We start from the raw sequence: 22,104 nt of genomic DNA on the forward strand, positions 1-22,104 counted from the left end.
TCCGCAGTGTGTGTGTGTGTGTGTGTGTGTCTGTGTGTTCCTCGCTCTCCCTGGTGTAATTGCTGCATCTGAATCCACTGCCCTGGATTACAGGATCTCCCGCAATTTACTCTCCTGGGAGCGTCGAGCACTGTGGGAAAACAGTGTGTGTGTGTGTGTGTGTGCGCACGTGTGTGTGTTTGAGCTCTGTGGGAAAAGTGTGCTTGCTCTGTAGTTCAGCGAACAATAGTCTTTTATCCTGTCTATAGAAGCATAGATCCATGTTTATGGTGCCTGACCAACAGCAGAGTCAGCTCATACGTAGGGGAACGGAAAGCACACACACAGACACACACGCATGCACACACGTACACACAAACAAACATCCACGCACACGCACACACACACACACACGCATGCACATGTTACGACAGGAATGACCTGTCGCAATTCTCCTAGGAAGTTGACCCTCTGTAGGATACTGCTTCGTTCTCCAGCACAAACACCGCCCTCAGCGTCGCCCCCATCTGGCCAACTGAGACACAGCAGCAGAAGAGCATGCACCTGAGACCACAGCATCCAGTGAGGTTGTGTCTCCGGTCCACCAGTCAGCCAGCATCAGAGCAGGATCCCTCTGTCTGAATGGGCCTCTGCTGTGAGGACCAGTCTGTGTGCAGGGGTCTGTTCACAGCTACAAATGTCACGGCAATCGAAGGAGCGGCGTTGGTGGCCCTCGAAGGCAAGGTCATAAAATCCCACTGTGGAACGCACACTCTCCAGAACATTCTTTTATCCCCACTAAACCTGCCGTACCTCACACACACACACACACACACACACACACACACACACACACACCCCTATACTACCATTGTCTCCTTGCATTCTATGTGTGGTAGCCAGGTAACCAAGCTGTGTGTGTGTGTTTCCCTTTGTGTGTGTGTGTGCGTGCGCGTGTGTGTTTGTGTGCGTGTGTGAGAGCGAGTGTGAAAGAGACAGACGGAAAGAAAGAGAGAGAGAGCATCCTTAAGGACAGATGTTTTTTATGGGTTTGAGTAAACCTGTCCGCCCTTAAGACAGATGTTTATTTGTGACCCAGACAGCCTTGTGGCCATTAGAGAAGAGGTAACTGTTGGAGATGCATTCTATCCACTCCATCGGGTAGACCTGTGTGGAACACCTTAGTGCAGTCCTAATACATCTGCTGAAAACACAAGTTCCAACATATAAAATGTTGGAACTTCAGGTGATGTATTAGCCTGTAGATTTAGAAATGTTGATTTCATCCTAGTCAACACTTGTTGACTGGTGAGGTGGTTGCTGAAGGCACAAGAACGCCTTGTCTCCTTGGACTTTCACACAGTTCCTTTCCCCCGACGCTCTCTTTGTGTGAGCCGTCATCTCGTCTAAGCAGCACCATGCCCGCTGCTTCTGCATCAACACAGTCATCAGTACCTTGTGTCCGGGGGTGTGTGTGTGTGTGTGTGTGTGTGTGAGTGAACAGAGATACCCTGGAAGCATCCAGTCAAAGCTTGTGGCGCCAGTTCTTAATGGATCCGTTTAAAACGACCTTGACAAACACAGAAACATAATGGTCAATGCTGTCTGTGAACGCAACCCTGAATGTTTCCCAAACCTCCCTAGACTCCCAAACAGAGTGTGTGTGGTATTCCCATGCCTGTTGACCAGAACACTCCATCATAATGTCTGCGATTGTGTGCGCTACAGACCCCCTGTCGTGCCCAGATAAACAGTCACTCACACCGTCATGTACGTGAATACACAAACGCGCACACACACGCACACACACACACACACACACACACAGACACAGAGACACACACAGTGCCATGCTCTATTCAGATGCTACGTTCAACTGCTGCCACCTGTAAATGATGACTGAGACTGTCTAAGAGGTGCAGCTCTCCTCTGTAGGCTGTGCTCTGTAACCCCTCAGTTCATTAGTGTTATTTATCACTGCTGGAACCTGCAGTTAGACTCTCAACACGCTTCCACTCGCCAAGCAACACATCTACAGACACGTCAGGGCCTGATAGAGGGAGAGAGCAAAAGAGAGAGAGACAAAGAGTCAAAGAGAAAATAAATAAAGAGAGAGCAAAAGAGATAGAGTGCTGAGTTTGTGAGTTTGTGCATGTAAGGTATGAGGGGAATTCAGAGTTTGTCCAAAACCACTATGAAACCGTCAAGAAGCAAAAAAGTATATTTTAACCTACTGTAGACATGGCCACCAACAACAATACAATAGGTCCTAAAGGCAGCACCAATGACCTCATCCTGCATTATCTGGTCATAATCTGGTTCCTGCCCTCCTCGGCTCCTGCTCGGACCGTGAGTCAGCTGGTGGAAGGAGTACCATGTCCTGGGTGATGTCATCACTGCTGGCCCTGGGAACCAGTGTGCCATGTCTGAGTGATGACAGTAGGATACTTCCTGCTTCCTAGTTCATTGCCGTCAGGACAGACAGAGAGAGAGAGAGAGAGAGAGAGAGAGAGAGAGAGAGAGAGAGAGAGAGAGAGAGAGAGAGAGAGAGAGAGAGAGAGAGAGAGAGAGAGAGAGAGAGAGAGAGAGAGAGAGAGAGAGAGAGAGAGAGAGAGAGAGAGAGAGAGAGAGAGAGAGAGGGGCAGACAGACAAATAGAGAGAGAGAAAATCATTTTGAACCAGGTCAAATGTTAAATGCTATTCCATCCGTCACAAACTCCCCCCTCTGACTCCCTATACAAACTTATATATTTTATTACCCAATCTCAATCCCAAGCACACACACAAACACACACACTGAACACACACACTGAACACACACATAAACACACAAATACAAAGACATTCTCTTTCTCAGCTCAGTCCCATATTTCAGCCTTGATGGACAAATTGGGTTCCCAGCCCCAGACTGACGGGGTTAACTGGCCTCAGCAGAGAGGTTCACACTGGTCTCCTTTCCTTTCCTTACCCCTCCTCTCTGCTCCTCTCCTTTGCTTTCTCTCCCCTCCCTTTCCTCTCCTCTTCTCGTCTTGTAGCTCAGATATTCCAGTATAGCAGTGAGAAAAGAACAGATGCTACAGTAGGGTGAAACCTGTGGCATCCACAAGGGTCTTCAGAAACAATGTTGAGAAATCCTTCTGTTGTTGAGTGCTGATGATGACTGAAGGGTTTATGTATTGATCTGTCAGTATAAATCACGCACTGTTTCCACACTGAGACCTCCGAGCCAAACTGAGTGTTACTCTGTGGGACGTTTTTACAGTTTAGCCCCTTCTGGCCTCAAATGAACACTCCCTGGAGGCCTCCTCTCCTCTCCCCTCGTCTCCTCTCATCTCCTCTCCCCTCATCTCCTCTCTTCTCCTCTCCCCTCATCTCCTCTCCTCTCCCCTCCTCTCTTCTCCTCTCCCCTCATCTCCTCTCTTCTCCTCTCCCCTCCTCTCCTCTCCTCTCCCCTCATCTCCTCTCTTCTCCTCTCCCCTCATCTCCTCTCCTCTCCCCTCCCCTCCTCTCCTCTCCTCTCCTCTCCCCTCCTCTCCTCTCCCCTCATCTCCTCTCATCTCTTCTCCCCCCTCTTCTCTCCTCTCCTCTCCCCTCCCCCTCTCCTCTCCTCTCCTCTCATCTCCTCTCATCTCCTCTCCCCTCATCTCCCCTCCTCTCCTCTTCTCTCCTCTCCCCTCATCTCCTCTCCCCTCCCCTCCTCTCCTCTCCTCTCCTCTCCTCTCCTCTCCCCTCCCCCCCTCTCTTCTCCTCTCCTCTCCCCTCATCTCCTCTCTTCTCCTCTCCCCTCCCCCCTCTCATCTCCTCTCCTCTCCTCTTCCCTCCTCTCCCCTCATCTCCTCTCCCCTCATCTCCTCTCCTCTCCTCTCCCCTCATCTCCTCTCTTCTCCTCTCCCCCCTCTTCTCTCCTCTCCTCTCCCCTCCCCCCCTCTCCTCTCCTCTCCTCTCCCCTCATCTCCTCTCTTCTCCTCTCCCCTCCCCCCTCTCATCTCCTCTCCTCTCCTCTTCCCTCCTCTCCCCTCATCTCCCCTCCCCCCTCTCATCTCCTCTCCTCTTCCCTCCTCTCCCCTCATCTCCTCTCCCCTCCTCTCTTCTCCTCTTCCCTCATCTCCCCTCCATGTTCTCTTCTCCACTCATCTCATTTCCTCTCCTCAAATGAACATTGGTAGCCTATTCTATAGACATACAACATATCATAAAACAAATACATGCAGTTTTATAGATGATGCCGTACCCTTCAGGAACATACACACACTGTTACAGTAAAAAGAGAAAAACGTGCTCATTCACCCCACACTCTTACATACGTACGCCAAAAGGACGTGTCGCAGCCACATCTCTCTATTTAACGGATGATGGATGAAGGCTCTCGGAATTTGTCAATGAGAGCCCTTTGGGCTTTCTGGATTGATCACAGTCTAAGTAAATAAGCAGACAGTCAGCATGTGTGTGTGTGTGTGTATGGGGGGGGGGGGGTGGAGGGGGTAGGGCACAGAAACCGAAGAAATCCATTCCGTCTGTTTTCCCTCATGTACTGTATGTATGCCTGTCTGTCTTTGTTGACCCGAAAGTGTAACCTGAGTGATCGGCGATCGTGCGGAAGAGATTTTTTCTCCCCAACCGTGAGGGGTGGTGGAAGACACTGGAGATGATCTGGATAGTTGGTCGTCTTTTAACAAGCTTTATTAGCATCTGACAGGCTAATTGAAGCCATTTGCGGCCCACGGTGCAGCTTTAGTGACGTTCCAGAGATTTTACAATCTCACAGCTGGGGCCCATTGTCTCAGGATTCCATGTAAAAGTTAGCATGGACAGGAAGAAGAGACAGGAGAGAGGAGTAGAGGAGAGAGGGAGTAGGAGGTAGGGTGGAGAGAGGAAGACAAGAAAGAGTACTTCAGTCCACCCTGACTAGACCAGACCAGATACAACCAGACTATACCAGACCAGATACAACCAGACTATACCAGACCAGATACAACCAGACTATACCAGACCAGATATAACCAGACTAGACCAGACCAGACTTGAGCAGATACAAACCAACCCTGGTTCTGTCTGGGTGAGTGATGTAAGGTCTTGTCTAGCCTCCTGTCCAACTTTCTCTCTCTCTTTCTTGCACACACACACACACACACACACACATGAATGCAGCCATAACTCTCTCCATGCCACAGTTGTCTTACTGACTCTGTCCGCTTTTGTTCCAAAGGTCAGCCTCAAACTGTTACCATGGTGATGGGTCACAAATCCTGTGGTTATGGGATGACACACAATTCTCCTAGCTGGTGACACGTTGTCCCTGGTGACGGAGTCCCATTGGTCATCAGACTGACGCTTGGCACACACCACTCCATTGGAGAAGATGTGCGTGTGTGTGTGTGTGTGCATGAATGTGTGTATCTTTGCATGCATGTGTGTATGTGTGTGTGTGTGTGCATGCCAATGTATGTGTAGGAAGTTTAGGTTTATCTTCCCAGGGGTCTGGATGACCACTAGTCTAGCCCTGGGTGTGATAATGAGTTTGAATTCAAAGCAGAGATAAATCTGTCTTGGCTCCTCATGGCATTGGTCTGGACACCACTTGGCCAGTCTGAGGCTAGACGCTAGCATCCAGTGATACATTTACATTTGTGCATTTAGCAGACGCTAATCAGTCTGATTGGCTCTGCACAGTGGCTGAGATACCCTTCTCTATCTGTTATAACATGGGGTGTGATCTCATATTCCAGTTTCTACACGCTCCAAACTATTGACAGCATCTATGGAATTTGGAAATGAGATCCTGTACATGCCTTTTTCTATTCCGACAAGCCATTCCATTTATCATTTTAATGTTAACCCCTTCCTTCCTCTATAGATCAGAATCATTTCACCTTTGATGTGTGTGTGTGTGTGTGCCATGGTGTGTGTGTGTGTGTGTGTGTGTGTGTGTGCCATGGTGTGTGTGTGTGCAGGGGTCGAGGAGAGGAGATGGGAGGATAGGAAAAATACCAAAGAAAATACCAAAGTTCAAGAGTTAGGAGAGTTGCTGGTTGAATCATGGGATCTATCTACTTTGAGAAGTAGATAGAAGACTAGACTCATGATCAGAGTCAGTCCTCTACAGCTGAGGACGATATGAAGGTTTATAGTACAGTCGTGTGGCTTGAGGGGCAGGGAGCAGAGAGTGTGACTGAGGACCTTACTCTGTCACATAGTGGCATGCTCATTCCTGGTGAGAATGGCTGGACTTAAGTTTGTCATGCAAGTCTACTCTGACACTGCTGCCCAGATAGCTGCTCTGGTTCTCAGTAACTGATTCCTTGATGGACACACACCCAAACAGACACACACACCCAAACACACTCAAACACACACAAACACACACAAACACACACAAACACACACACATGGAAAGCTCCGTCATGTCAGATACTTTCCCCCCTTTGACGTTCCACTCCACTTCCTGCTCATTAACGCATCACTTCCTTCCTCGGATGTAAGTGTCGCCCTCATAAAGTAGGTAGGTACCTCCACACACACACACACACACATACACACACACACACACTGTTGATAGAGTGAGTCATTTCCTGGTGTGACATACAGTAGGAAACAACTGGGCAAAACCCTGAAAAGGTACTCCCACTGCTCAGAGATTAGGGGATGTGTGTGTGCTTGGTCCTTCACTGAAATGTGTGCAGCGTGCATGTGCACAGTGTCAAGTGTCTTGACACTTCTGGTAGGTTCTATACAGACAGCACATGATGCGACTGTTGTGATGTTTCAGTTGGCGTCAAGAGTCTGTGTGTCTGTTTGTGTGTGTATGTGAGTGTTTGGTGTCTCTGGGTGTTTCCTCTGAGCTGCTGGGAGACTCTCCTGCCTCTGCTCTGTCACTTTATTCCCATGGTCTGGACACACGCATCTCACATGTGTTTATCTCTCTCTCTCCCAGGTGCGTGTGTATGTGCTTGTTCAGGGTAGTGCATTTTGAGAACATATCTGCAAGAATTGTGTCGTCGTGTTTCATGAGCGCTATGTGTCTCTCATGGTGCACACATGTCCGCATGTTCAGGAGTTTCCGGGGTGTGTGTCTGCACCACGGCCTCTGAGAACCGAGCACCACTCAGAGTTCTCACATGTGGGCTGGGCTACCGCTGATCATGGGAAAGCAGAGCTCGTGCAGATCCCTGAGCCACACCCCCTACACCCTGACCTCTGATGCAATCCCTCCAAACCCATGCCAGCCTCGCCATGGCAACAGGGGGCCAACAGCGGCAGGAGCTGGGAGACAGGAAGTGGCACACAGCAGCAGAGTCAATAGGACTGTCACTGGAGCTGTTCCCACTGGGTGGTAGTGTTGATCACAGCCAGAGATAGACACTCCTCAACACAGCCCAGCTGAAGACACGCCCCCCTGTCCTGTCCTCACACCAGGGTCTGAGGGAGTTCTTTCATTCGCAAAACGTTGGTGAAACCAGGACTTGATTTTGACCTTGTTATTACAGTACAGGGAGTATCTATCAGGAGCCTTTACTTTGATTTCAAATTCGATTCTCAGTCCAGCATTTGGTATGTGAGTGTTGACCTGTCTGTGAATCCTTGAAGCTGGTACACTGTGACTGGACTGCAGTAACACCACGAGCCCGGCTAGCTGGGTTATCCTGAGCGCCAGTCCTGGTGTGAGTGCTGCTAGCTGGGTTATCCTGAGCGCCAGTCCTGGTGTGAGCGCTGCTAGCTGGGTTATCCTGAGCGCCAGGCCTGGTGTGAACGCTGGTCATGGTGTGAGCGCTGCTAGCTGGGTTATCCTGAGCGCCAGTCCTGGTGTGAGCGCTGCTAGCTGGGTTATCCTGAGCGCCAGTCCTGGTGTGAGCGCTGCTAGCTGGGTTATCCTGAGCGCCAGTCCTGGTGTGAGCGCTGCTAGCTGGGTTATCCTGAGCGCCAGTCCTGGTGTGAGCGCTGCTAGCTGGGTTATCCTGAGCGCCAGTCCTGGTGTGAGTGCTGCTAGCTGGGTTATCCTGAGCGCCAGTCCTGGTGTGAGCGCTGCTAGCTGGGTTATCCTGAGCGCCAGGCCTGGTGTGAACGCTGCTAGCTGGGTTATCCTGAGCGCCGGTCATGGTGTGAGCGTTGCTAGCTGGGTTATCCTGAGTTCCAGTGTGAGGAGATGATTATAACGTTGGGTAACTGGACTTACAGTAATAGTGAAAGATTAATCATTTTCTGCCTTCTGATTTATGATGTTCCTAATGAGTAGGTGTGCATGTGTATATGTGTGAGTGTGGTTTAGGTGTGGGTTTGCTTGAGTGACTCCTTCAGTTTCACGTCTCCCTCACTGTCTTGGCTGAGTCCTGCGATAATACTCCTTGAGTGGTCAGTAACACACCCTGAGCTGCACACAGCCTGAATGCTAAGTGGCACTTTTCAGACAAACAGAGAGAGAGAGAGAGAGAGAGAGAGAGAGAGAGAGAGAGAGAGAGAGAGAGAGAGAGAGAGAGAGAGAGAGAGAGAGAGAGAGAGAGAGAGAGAGAGAGAGAGAGAGAGAGAGAGAGAGAGAGAGAGAGAGAGAGACACAGAGACACAGAGACACAGAGACACAGAGACACAGAGACACAGAGAGGATGGAAGAGGGAGACGGGGGGGATGTAAAAAAAGAGACTGACATGGAAAGAGAAAGAGGGAGAGAAATAAAGAAAATAATACGAGAAATTGTGGAAGGGCAAAAAAAAGAGCAAGAAAAAGAAGGATGATTTACAGGAGGAGAAAACAGCTGAGCTGGTTTGCTTTCGAAGACTGCAGCAACATCCAACACTCATCAAAATAAGGTTTAAATTAAGATTCTAAACCGACGCTTGTGTGTGTGTGTGTGTGTGTGTGTATGTATGTGTGTGTGTGAGGGTGTTTGGGTTGGCGTGTGGAACTCCACAGTGTGGCAGAGCAGGGATCTGGGCCGACCTCACAACCACACCGCCAGAGACTGCTCCGCTCTGCACTTTCTCCTCCCAGGTCCTCCCCAGTCCTGCTTCTCTTACGGCTGACAGAGAGAGGGGGGTACTTTTAGACCTTGCAGAAGCCTCCCCATATTCACCACAGAGTAGCATGAGCCACAGGGAAGGCACAGGATCAGGATGGTCCATCTGAACCACCCGACCAAACACCTTCCTCATCTTCATCATTGCAACAGCCAACTATGGAATCCCAAATGCCTGGCTGGTACAGGAGGGATCTTGAGTCCATGGTGCCAGCCTCACGCCACTGAAGGCACCACGCCCTCTAGCCCTTTATCACTGGAACTACACTTCCATACGAGAGCTCAAGTGGAGTGTGTTTGCGACCGTTTGTGTTTGTGTGCATGAGAGACGTCGTCATGGTTATAAGAAGCCATGAGTCAGCAATTCTGGAAACACAATGAACACTCCATCCCTCTCTTTCCTTCGTTCGTTCCTGCAGCAAAGAGTAATTTATGGAGCGGTTTCGCACACCTAGAGATGGATGGGTTTAGAGAGAAATCTCAGGTATGCAGCTCAACTGGACCGTCGTAAATCTGTGGTGTCAAAGAGTCAGGACCTCACACTGTGGGGGAAGAACCTCTAGAGTCTCTTCAGAACCAGGACTGTAGGACTACATCCAGGACTATAGGACTACATCCAGGACTGTAGGACTACATCCAGGACTGTAGGACTACATCCAGGACTATAGGACTACATCCAGGACTGTAGGACTACATCCAGGACTGTAGGACTACATCCAGGACTATAGGACTACATCCAGGACTATAGGACTACATCCAGGACTGTAGGACTACATCCAGGACTGTAGGACTACATCCAGGACTGTAGGACTACATCCAGGACTGTAGGACTGCATCCAGGACTGTAGGACTACATCCAGGACTATAGGACTACATCCAGGACTGTAGGACTACATCCAGGACTATAGGACTACATCCAGGACTGTAGGACTACATCCAGGACTGTAGGACTGCATCCAGGACTATAGGACTACATCCAGGACTGTAGGACTACATCCAGGACTATAGGACTACATCCAGGACTGTAGGACTACATCCAGGACTGTAGGACTACATCCAGGACTGTAGGACTGCATCCAGGACTATAGGACTACATCCAGGACTGTAGGACTACATCCAGGACTATAGGACTACATCCAGGACTGTAGGACTACATCCAGGACTGTAGGACTACATCCAGGACTGTAGGACTACATCCAGGACTATAGGACTACATCCAGGACTGTAGGACTACATCCAGGACTGTAGGACTACATCCAGGACTGTAGGACTGCATCCAGGACTGTTCCATGGGGTTTGTTTTTAGACTCCTTCAGGTCTAAGGTTGTTCAGTTGGGGTTGACTGATAACAAACAGCATCCATGTCCTTCATCCATGGTGGTTGTGGGGTGTTGTTGTGGAGAAGGCCCGTTTGCTGGCAGTGGGATGAGCACACAGCACACAGCAGCAGCAGGTCTTTCTCAGGGGGAGAGCTCCTCAGGCCACTATCATAGAGCAGGGGATTTATGGATGTGAGTGTCTGTGGGGAGAGATTCCCAGCATTAGCTCTGACCCTGACCCTGGGCTGTCTGTCATTACCTAAACAAACTCTTAGTGGCCACTCAGGTTCTCTCTCTCTCTCTCTCTCTCTCTCTCTCTCTCTCTCTCTCTCTCTGTCTCTCTCTCTCTCTCTCTCTCTCTCTCTCTCTCTCTCCCTCTCTCTCTCTCTCTCTCTCTCTCTCTCTCTCTTGTGCTCTCTCTCTCTCCCAGGATAGACTAACCCTAACCCCCTTGCTGAAACTCAATACTCCTCAAGACATCCCAGAGTCGCACACCTCATAAAAGGGCTTGGGGTTCAGTGTACTTCAAACGCTCCGGGCAGATAAAAGGCTGTGTTTGTTTACGCACAGCCCTCTCAGCTGCCCCAGAATGCCCACCACTTCCTAATTTAATTAGACTGAAAGGCTCCAGGGCGGGCGGTTGTGGGGAACGCTCTGGGTGGAACTCCCCGATGCTGAACGTTAACTCCAGGGTTCTCTGAGTTGCTCAGGGTCACGCAGGTGGGATCTGTGTTGGAGAGATGAGAAGGCTGAGTTAAAAAAGAGACAAATCAACACTGGGACTGTGTGTAGAAGCAACATTTTCTGTAGAACCACAGGATTCAAAGGTCCTTAGGGCTGCGTTCAATAACAGTACTAATATGGAGAGACAGCAGTCAATGGTTGGTGACAGCTTTAAAAGGATTCAACAATAAAGAGTTGCATTGAGAGAAAATAGAACTTGAAGAACTCGGAGGGGAGTTCAATGAGCAGGGCTGCGTTCAAGTCGTACTGTGTTATGTAGCAACGGGCCTGTTTCAGTGACAGCTTTGTGGGTAGTGTTCAGAACCACCATAGCCCGGACCAGCTGAGAAAACAGGGCTCATGTGTAGCTCTGCAGGACACTCGTATGGATGATATTAACCTAGCTTCTATTTATCCTCTGCTACAGAGCCAAACACACACACACACACACACACACACACACACACACCACTGTGTACCCGATGTTACTGCATCAGAGCCAAACCCAGAGAACTGGGTCCAGCATGCTGCTGAAACCTCAGCTTGTTAACCTCTGGACTATACATGGCAACACACACGCACACACACACACAGCAGTATCAGCTGTGGATATCAGCTAGTCTGTTCTGGGAAACATAGCCCAGGGACAGTAAGATAATGGAGTGTTCATGTCAGTACTAATGGCTGTGATTACTGGTAAGGTGATATGATGGATGAGGAATGGGTTTTGTTATGGCCAGATTATCACTATGAAAACACACTCACGCTTCACTCTTCGCAACATGTCTCACCAGTAGTTTCTCCGCTTGTTTTGTCCCTCTGGTTTCTCTCTCAGCAGGCTTTCTGCTCTGTCTGGGTCAAGTCCCAGCTAGTTAACTCAGGACTCAGACGTGTGGAGATCCATTATTAGGGCAGACTTATGACAGGACAGCTGTTGTATCTAACACAGTCCTGCACTGAGGCCAGAGAGCTCGCTAGCTGTCAGAGAACCCTGGTTCACTGGTCCACTGGAGGAGAGGCTTGGGGCACTGTTCCCCTCGGTGGAAACAGATAGGAGGACGAGAGAGCTCGTGTTGTTTTCAGGCCCGAGCTCTGATTAAATCTAGTCTGTCTGATCGAGTGAGGGAATGTTTTAGGCCAGCAGTGTGTGAACGTATCTCTGTGTGTGTGTGTTATTATAGTATCACTGGCAACTAAAATAATGATTATAATTCATTGGCCATTCCAAGTGTGGTTTCTGAATTTGAAACGAGCAACCTCAACCCACCTCAACATATAAACGCGTGCACACACACTGACAGACAAACACATGTTACCCAACACACACTCTCCTTACTGCACAAACACACATAAATGCATGGCAACCACTATTACCACATAGGGTCGCAGAGAGCATCAGTCAAATTAACGCTGATCTGCTGAAAACCAATCCCTTTTTTCACACACACACACACACGCGCGCGCGCGCGCACATACACACACACACATGTTCTCTTTCTCAAACACCAACACTCACACACACATAATGTTGTACACACTAGTGGTGATTTTACAGTCTTTTTAGGACTGCTCAAGCACCCCTCAATTTCATCTCAGCGCCCCCCCCCCCAAAAAAATAAAGTTTTATTATTAATAAGTGTTATTATCTTAAATAAATGTTTGTGCTCTAACGCAAGAGTTTGCCAACGTGTCTGTTAGTGACAGATGACAAACAATTACGTGTTCAAAGGGCTGTACTGTAAATAGGGACTTTCTTAGTTTTTTCATTCATTCAATATTTAGCATAATAATAAATACATGTATTAATTGTTATCCAGTGAAATTAGTGATGTATTACCAAGGGGGTTTTTTGCAAGGCACTGTATTCATGTTCCATCCTCTTTGGGGGCTGAGCCCCCCTAAAGGTCTGATCCTACAATCACCCCTGATACACACAGTATGTGCTGTCTCTCTCCATGCCATGTCATTCATGGATTTTCTCCTTATAAGAGTCTGGCTTTGCTGCCTAACTCATTTCAGAGCTCTGTACGAGTGTGAGTGTGTGAGTGTATGTGTGTGTGTGTGTCTACAACTGCCACTGTTGGTTAACTGTAATTTCATGTTGGTTTGAATCCTGGGGTGTCAATCTTCATTCCAGAGTAACTCAACTCAATTGGAAACGTTCCCTGTAAGTTAACTCGTATAGTGAGTGCCGTGTGTGTGTGTGTGTTTGTGTGTATGTCAGCGTGTGTGCGTGTGTGTTAGTCTCGTCTGCACAGATATTTTGGTGGGTAGATACAGCCCCCTCCCCAGCCCGTGTAGTGCGCTCAGTGTTCAGTGCTGCTGGCTCCAGGCAGAGCAGTAATGCCTCCCCCAGGCCTGCAGCCCTGCAGCTCTGCAGCCCTGCAGCCCTGCTCACCTCAGGTCCCAGCCATAATGAAGCCATATCCCACTCCACTATAATAAGACAGTAAAATGTGATTTATTCTGCTCATTTCAAACTTACAGAGAAACATGCTGCTTCGCCAGCTGTGTGTGTATGTCTGTGTGTGTGCCTGTCTGTTAGAGTGGGGTGGTGTTCCCATGTGTGTGGGGGTGGGGAGTGGGGTGCATGAGTGAGTGTGTGTGTGTGTGTGTGTGTGTGTGAGTGTGTGTGTGAGTGTGTGTGTGTGTGTGTGTGTGTGTGTGTGTGTGTGTGTGTGAGTATGGAGGGGGAGTGTTTTGTACGAATTCAGCATCAACACGAGGTGCAAAAAAATACTGTGTGTGTTAATTAGCCAGCTCCCTACAGACCTCACTTCAGATTGAGCCTTCTCACTGTTCACAAGGACTTCCTGTCCCACTTCCGGTTTGGCTGTGATGTCACTGTGGCATCTGGCTCCACTGGCTCCGCCCTCAATTCAGGGTTTCATCAGGGTTTCATCCCACATCACTCTCTGTCCTGTCTGACGTGCATGAGCTCTCACACACCGCCCATGTCATGTTCCCAGCACTGGAGCCCTGGGAGAGGCGAGCAGGAGAGACGCGTAGAGACCACACTCTGAGCTCCCTGTGGAGACCAGCAGTCATAACTCACACTCCTATGGAGTATTTATGTCTAGATGAATATGTCACATTCTGCACTGGGACAGTCCCACATAAACAGTATGTAAATTGAAAAATTCTCATGTAAACTCTGTCCTCATGATTAAATGAGATCTACTGCAGCTCATTGTATTATCATTAGGGCTTTATATCATGCAGTGGGGTTCTGTGTAAACAACATGCTGGACTGAACATAATGGAATCTTATTCCCACCATTTAGGGCACATACCTCTGCATACTGTGGTACACCAAGGTGGTTTGTTTCGAAATTTGAAGGGGTGTGTGTATGTTTGTGTGTGTGTGTGTGTGTGAGAGAGAGAGAGAGAGTCTGCAGTGAGACGTAGCAGTTGAAAACAGACATATTGGTTGAAAGCTTACAGCTCTGAAAACAGACAATGTTGGCGTTTGTGGACTCTAGTGCCAGGTCAGGTCCCACCTGTATATCCCTCACCCGGTGTTCATATCTAAAACGAACCATACCGTATAGCGCTGGGTAGCCATCTAGGAATAATAGTGTACTGTTTAAATACAAGGTCAGTTTGCAGTGTGTTCATGTGTGTGTGTGTGTGTGTGTGTGTGTGTGTGTAGTAGATCATTAGCAAGACAGAGAGAGAAAGATGGATTGCTGTGATCAGTTCAGCATCTCAACAACTAGAAGATTCACACCTGTGCAGCCTTGTCAGGATATAGAGCTGCACTCAGAATCCAAGGAAACTCTACTGACAAAAATACACATGCACGCGCAAAACACGCACACACACACACACGCACACACACGCACACACACTCAGAAGGCTGAGTGGCCCATTCATAAGGGAGTCCTCAGGGAGACAGGTTGTGCCCTGCTTCCTAATAAAGGAGGATTTATGGACTTCACCTCCAGCCTGTCTCACTCTCATATCTACATCTCCACAGTCTCATTCTCATGCACTATCGCCACCTCCAGCCTGTCTCACTCTCATATCTACATCTCCACAGTCTCATTCTCATGCACTATCGCCACCTCCAGCCTGTCTCACTCTCATATCTACATCTCCACAGTCTCATTCTCATGCACTATCGCCACCTCCAGCCTGTCTCACGCTCATATCATAAACAGCTCTGGTTAACCCTCTTACACTATTTCCGAATGCAGCATGGCCTCTCTCACTCAACTTCACATCCATACCTGGATCTCTCCAGTTCTACCTCTGGCCCTCTGCAGCAGCATGTCTGAGACTGGAAAACAAGACTGCATGATGAACAGTCTGGGACCTTGATTGATCGTTGCGTGTGCATGTTTGTGTTTGCGTCTGTGTGTGGGTGTGTTTGGGCTAGTGTGTGTGTGCATCTGTGTGCATATCAGTCTGTGGAGGTGAAAGGAATAGCTGTGACTAGACGACATGCCATTTATGAATAGGCTAATCAAGCTGATGAGTGTGTGTGTGTGTGTGTGTGTGTGTGTGTGTGTGTGTGTGTGTGTGTGTGAGTGGAGGTCGAGAGGTCATCGTCTGAGTCCTGTCTCAACAACACAGTGTCTGTGTCTCCGCCTTCAATAAATAGAGGCAGGCATTCATACGTGCTACCCATCCATCAGCCTGCTCAGGATATCACACTGGATAGAGAGAGAGAGAGACAGAGAGAGACAGAGAGAGAGAGAGAGAGAGAGAGAGAGAGAGAGAGAGAGAGAGAGAGAGAGAGAGAGAGAGAGAGAGAGAGAGAGAGAGAGAGAGAGAGAGAGAGAGAGAGAGAGAGAGAGAGAGAGAGAGAGAGAGAGAGAGAGAGAGAGAGAGAGAGAGAGAGAGAGAGGGGGAGACTTGGGGGGAAGAGGGGGGAGAGAGGTAGAGAGAGAGAGGGGGAGAGAGAGAGAGAGAGAGAGAGAGAGAGAGAGAGAGAGAGAGAGAGAGAGAGAGGGAGACTTGGGGGGGAAGAGGGGGAGAGAGGTAGAGAGAGAGAGTTTGCATGTGAGTGGGAGGAAGGGGAACCAACATTTCAGTAAGTTACTCTGCTGTAATAGTAAACATTTAAGTTTGACATCTAAAAAACAACTTCACCCACATTTGACTAAATGGCTATGGTGTGTGTGTTTCAAAGCATTTCAGTAATGATTAACAGACACACTCACACCCACACACACAAACCAAATAATTTTTTACAGACAGGTTGCTGTAGAAGTCACTCCAGGATTAAGAGTACTGTGCCTTTCACACATTAACACTCTCTCCATCACCTACCACAGTCCAAAACCAGACACCATTACCACACACACACACACACACACACACACACACACACACACACACACACACACACACTTCCACAATACAGCAATGTTTAGACAACTCCAAGTGGATAGTCATCGGTTTTGCTGTGGGAATTTCTTCTAAATCAACCTACTGTGTGTTTGTGCGTGTGTGTATGTGCATTTGATATGAATGAAAGTAGTATAGATGATATGTAGAGGGAACCTCTTGCTTCATTATGTCAATACACTCCCTTTCTCCCTCTCTCGCCCCCAGCCTCCCCGCTCTATTCTCATCTGCTGAGTAAACCTCAGTCTCTACCAGGCACTGCAGGATAACTGAGAGGTTTGCACATAAAACACCTGACTCATCTGTCCTCTGTACCAAGGTTAGGATTCATCTCTATTAAATCTGCAGAATAATGACCGAGACTGCAAATGAAGATGTGGTTATCTATGAGACATAGTGTCAGCCCGTCGTGATAAGGGTTTAATGGTTGTGAATGTGCTTGGTGTAGTGGTGCGAGTATGTCCTCTATGGGCTCACATTACTCACAATTACTCGATTCTTAAATCATCAGATGGGAAGAGGAGCAGAGTCAGAGGAGCCGCAGCAGAGAGGGAGGCAGAGGGCGTAAATCAACAGGCAGCTCTGGGATGGAAACAATTCACGAGCTCAGAGCCAAGTGGAGGAAACAGCCCAGGCTAACTGTCTAAACGTTGTAGATCTCTAAGAACAGCCAGTGTGGCGGAGAAGGAAACAAGAGGAGGAAGCCACTTTAGACAATTGAGATGTTGGCCCAGAATCTGGCCCAGGGGATCATTGGTCCCCTCTCTGCTGAGCCCGCTGTCGAGGGATAGACCATAATAAACACACTCAGACAATCACACACACACACACACACACACCCCCACACACACAGTGTAATAAACAGTGTGCAGCCAACAGGTCATAACTCAGCTGGGTAATGTTTGTCATGGCTGCTTAGTGTGGACCTGTGTGGAGAGCTGATCACCTCAGACTCAGGCACAGAGCACACGTACGCACACAGAGCCCACATACACACACAGAGCACATATAGACACACAGAGCACACATATACACACCAACATCGTTTACAGAACAAGACATGTTTTACAGGCCACTCAGAAAAGATGAATTCAGATGATCCTCACGAATGCCTCAGTGCTTGTCCCTCTGCCTTCAACTCCTACCATGAGATCCACCCACTCTCACACACAAACACACATACACATTCTTGCGCAACCATAAATTCTTAGACACCTATGAGGACTTATCTCTGATTTTGAAAGTTTACAGTTACAGTGTCAGCCTGCATGCGTGTGGGTACGTGTGTGTTCAAAGTTGTGTGTGTACATGTTTGTGTCCTTGTGTGCGTTTGCATGTACAGAATGTGTGTGTGAGTGACTCCTCCAGGAGATCTGCTTTAAATCACCCCTTATTAAAACAACCTTATTTCAGCCTGTGAAACCACTGCTGGACTCCTGGGTTATCACAATAACAATAAATCCCATCGCTGTGTGGGTTTATGCAAGTGTGTGTGTGTGTGTCACGTATGTGTGGGATATAGGGTCTTTGGTTGTATCAAGTCATTAGGAGTTTCCCATCGCTGTATAAGGGAGGGGAAGCTCTGGTTCCTATGGAAACCAGACTGGAAACCAGTGGGGGCAGTGCTGAGGCAGTGCCAGAGCAGACAGACAGACAAACAGACAGACAGACAGACAGACAGACAGACAGACAGACAGACAGACAGGCAGACAGACAGACAGGCAGACAAACAGGCAGACAGACAGACAGACAGACAGACAGACAGACAGACAGGCAGACAAACAGGCAGACAGACAGACAGACAGGCAGACAAACAGGCAGACAGACAAACAGACAGACAGGCAGGCATGTAGATGGACAGAGGCAGAAAGGCAAGCAGACACAGGCTATAAACCAGCTCAATAATCCTATAAAATCAGATCTTTTACCAACAGATACTTTGAGATGACCAGCTTCCAGTGTGGAAAAAAGGTGCGTGGGTGTGAGTGAGCGTGTGCGTGTGCGTGTGCGTGTGCGCGTGTATAAGTGTGTTTTAGGGAATATGTAAGGGAATGTGTGTGTTTGTGAATGTGTGTCTATGTGTGTAAAAATTCTTGTAAGTGTGAATATTTTCCACTGTGGTTCAGGTGGGTGCCACTATTGCTCTCTGCTTCTAGCTGCAGTATTATGCTCAAGCATGTGTGTGTGTGAGTGTGTGTTTAGCTGAAGTATTATATTTAATTGCCTGCAGGATTCTTATCTTGTACTGGGATGTGAATGCTTGGCTGACAGCCCTTACCACACGACTCCCCTGGTCATACCACAGAGACAGACTAGTGCCTGTGTGTGTGTGTATGTGTGTGTGTGTGTCTATATGTATTTCTCTAAGATTGTAGAGTAGGGGTCAATGAAGGTCTATTTATAATAGAGAAAATGGGGTCTATTTGTAACATGTACTGTACATTGAACATGTCCTGCATGCTACAATAAGAGTGTCTACAAGACAAAGCTTTTCACTGTCAACTAAGTTATTAATATTCAAATCCTAGAAAGTTGATCTGACTACTCAGACCCCAAGGCCTTTAACTGACTATAACCCTCAAGTGAGCTGTTTGTGTGTGTGTTTGTGTAAACAGTATGTGTGTATGTGTATGTGTGTAAACAGTATGTGTGTGTGTGTGTGTACACTTAATGTTGTCTCTCACGTTGCATGCAAACCCTCAAGACCTGCTTATCTCTCTTCCCGAATTACAAAGTGTTTTTGACCATGTCTGTGTGTGTGTGTGTGTGTGTGTGTGTGTGTCTGTGTCTGTGTGTGTGTGTGTGTGCGTGCCTGAGATGTGTGTCAAACCAAGGAACGATCGTGCTAATACTGAAGATCTGTCTCCACTCTTTTTGTGTCAATGATGAGGGTCTTGAAGAATGTAATATCACAGCCAGTCCCTCTCTCCCTCTTCCTCTCATTCTCTTTCTTCCTCTCAGTCTCTCTCAGACCCAGACAGATCTTCTATACGGGGCCCACGCCATCATTCTGACGCAGCATCAAGTGTTGTCCTCGTTGCAGCACTCCCACACACGCGAGGACAGAGACAGAAACGGAGAGGGAGTTTTGGCTTTAGTGATTAAACCATCTGATTTCACAGAGATCCGATTCTTCTCTGCCACACGCTACAGTCCACCTTCCAAGACATGCAATGTAGCAACATGTGTTCTTCACACGGACATTGCTTGCTCACACACTCGATACTGACACACACACACATACACTCACACACATACACACACACTCATGCACGCATTATATACACACACATACACATCATGATTCTCATCAAGCCTCATGCATCATTATCATTTTCTAATTTCCTATGGCGATGGCAGCGCTCCTCAGCATCGACCACGGTAAAAGGAGACATGAAGGGCTGGTATTGAGCCCGAAGGATCCTGGCTCCGACCAGAGCAGCACACACACTCACGTACAGAGTACAGGGCAGCAGAACCATACAAAGGTTGCATTCTCTGTCACAGGCCTGAATTATAAGCTCACATGAGCTCAGTGTGCTCTTGTTCCTGGGAGTCTGTCTATATGCCCGTCAGTCTGTCTGTCAGCCTGTATGTCTGCCTGTCTGCCTGTCTCTGTCTGTCTGTCTGTCTGTCTGTCTGTCTGTCTGACTGTCTGACTGTCTGTCTGTCTGTCTGTCTGTCTGTCTGCCTGTCTGCCTATCTTCCTGACTATCTTCCTGACTATCTGTCTGTGACTGTGGTCCAGGTCATGAGGCCAACCTTGCTAACACAGCATCCCCCAGAGAGCAGAGTTTGAATCCTGGACAGGCGTCTGACTGTCCTCCCTCCTGGTGTGGAATCCTCTCTGTTTCTCTCCTTTAATAACAAAGTATTTAGGAGAGCTGATCTATTTGGCTGCCGGTGAATACTGTCATTAGGCTCAGAACTAGCTAATGTCCACTAGCTAATTGCCTGTTGACCCACACCCATACACAGATACACACACAACCAAACACACCCACATTCAGACCCACACACGCCTGTACACACACACGCACATTCACACACTCAAACACACCTCCTCACCATGCATCAGTGAAAAGAAATCAGTGGTTAACTTCAAAGGTGTTTATGTTGTCGTAAAGGGAGCCCGTAGGTGAGAGAGGAACAAGCCCCCATGCCTGTCTCTTTACCCATGAGTTCACCCAATCAGCAAGCTCAAGTCCACATATATCTGATGCTGTTGATTAAAGTTTGAGTGCCGCTTTGGCACACACACACACACACACACACACACAAACACACAAACACACACACATTCACAGGCAGTACACAGAGAGGCCATCTGAGAGGGGTTAAGTCTGCTCGTCAGTCACGGTTTCCCAGGGTTCGGTGTTTTTCCCCTGTCTTTACGAGCAACTGGAAGCCATTATGGAGATGAGGGTGCTGAGCAGGGCAGAGCCGTCCTCACACAGCGATGACAGGCCCCTCAGCCGGCCCAGCCAGCCAGGGTCCCCGACAGTCCCACTGCAAATTAAACACAAATGTCTTCACACACACGCGCACACACATGACATAGACAGTCCTGCATGCACAAACACGATCCGATTGATATAGATGGGTCGTTCTTCTCCTCCACATTGAAACAGGTAGGACCGTCACGTTCTCTTCTGCTTCTCTTTTCCATCTTTTCATCTTTTCTTTTCTCCTCTCTTCTCTTCTCTCTCCTCTTCTCACCTCGTTCACCCCAGTCTGGTCCTAATCATTCAACTGTCCAGAGTTATGAGTCCCAGTGGAAGACAGAGAGTTTCCAACCATCAATTCTGCCTGGGAAGTGTGAAGATAACAGTGCGTGTATGTGTGTGTGTGTGTGTGTGTGTGTTTGGACTGCGTGTGGCTTAGCATATCTCTCAGATCTAAATGTGTATATGGAGGGGGGGAACTTTTTTCTTTCCAGTCCAGGATTCACTGACCAGGAATTTGTATCCATGAAAACGGCATCTGCCCTTCCAGTCCACTTCTTCACCCACACACACAGCAGATGTAGTGCTATAAAAAAGGTTTTATAGTACATATTTTCCAGCATTTGCTGAGACACATTGTTCTGTGTCGGGAATCCCAGTGAGATGATGATGAGATGAGATCAACTTCTGTCCACTCTCAGAAAGGGTGCTGTGTAGAAGGAACCACTTGTCCCTTGATTGGAACCATCGTCAGTGTGGCTTGTTAGTGGTGATCCGGAAGCATGTGTTCATAATTTTGAGCGGCAGCCAAACACAAAACTTGATGTAGTCAGAAACACACATACACGTGTATGGTATATGTGCTATGTAAAGGCAGAAGGCAGACACTGAACGTCAGGCACACATTTATGAAGATGGATTATGGATAGTCACTCGCCAACTGTGCTTTCTCTCCAAACACATGCTGTAGACAATGACAACAGTTTTTCTCTTTCTTTCTTTCTTTCTTTCTTTCTTTCTTTCTTTCTTTCTTTCTTTCTTTCTTTCTTTCTTTCTTTCTGTCTGTCTGTCTGTCTGTCTGTCTCTCTCTCTCTGTCTCTCTCTCTCTCTCTCTCTCTCTCTCTGTCTCTCTCTCTCTCTCTCTCTCTCTCTCTCTCTCTCTCTCTCCCTGTCTCTCTCTCTTTGTTTCTCTCTTGTCATAATACACATTGACTTTTTTTCACTCACTCACACGCACACACACATAGTGTCTCTCGTTGTCCTGGCGTGTTAATAAAT

The sequence above is a fragment of the Hypomesus nipponensis genome, chromosome 9 (assembly GCF_054491055.1).
Source record: "Hypomesus nipponensis isolate SF chromosome 9, ASM5449105v1, whole genome shotgun sequence".
Classification (NCBI taxonomy): domain Eukaryota; kingdom Metazoa; phylum Chordata; class Actinopteri; order Osmeriformes; family Osmeridae; genus Hypomesus; species Hypomesus nipponensis.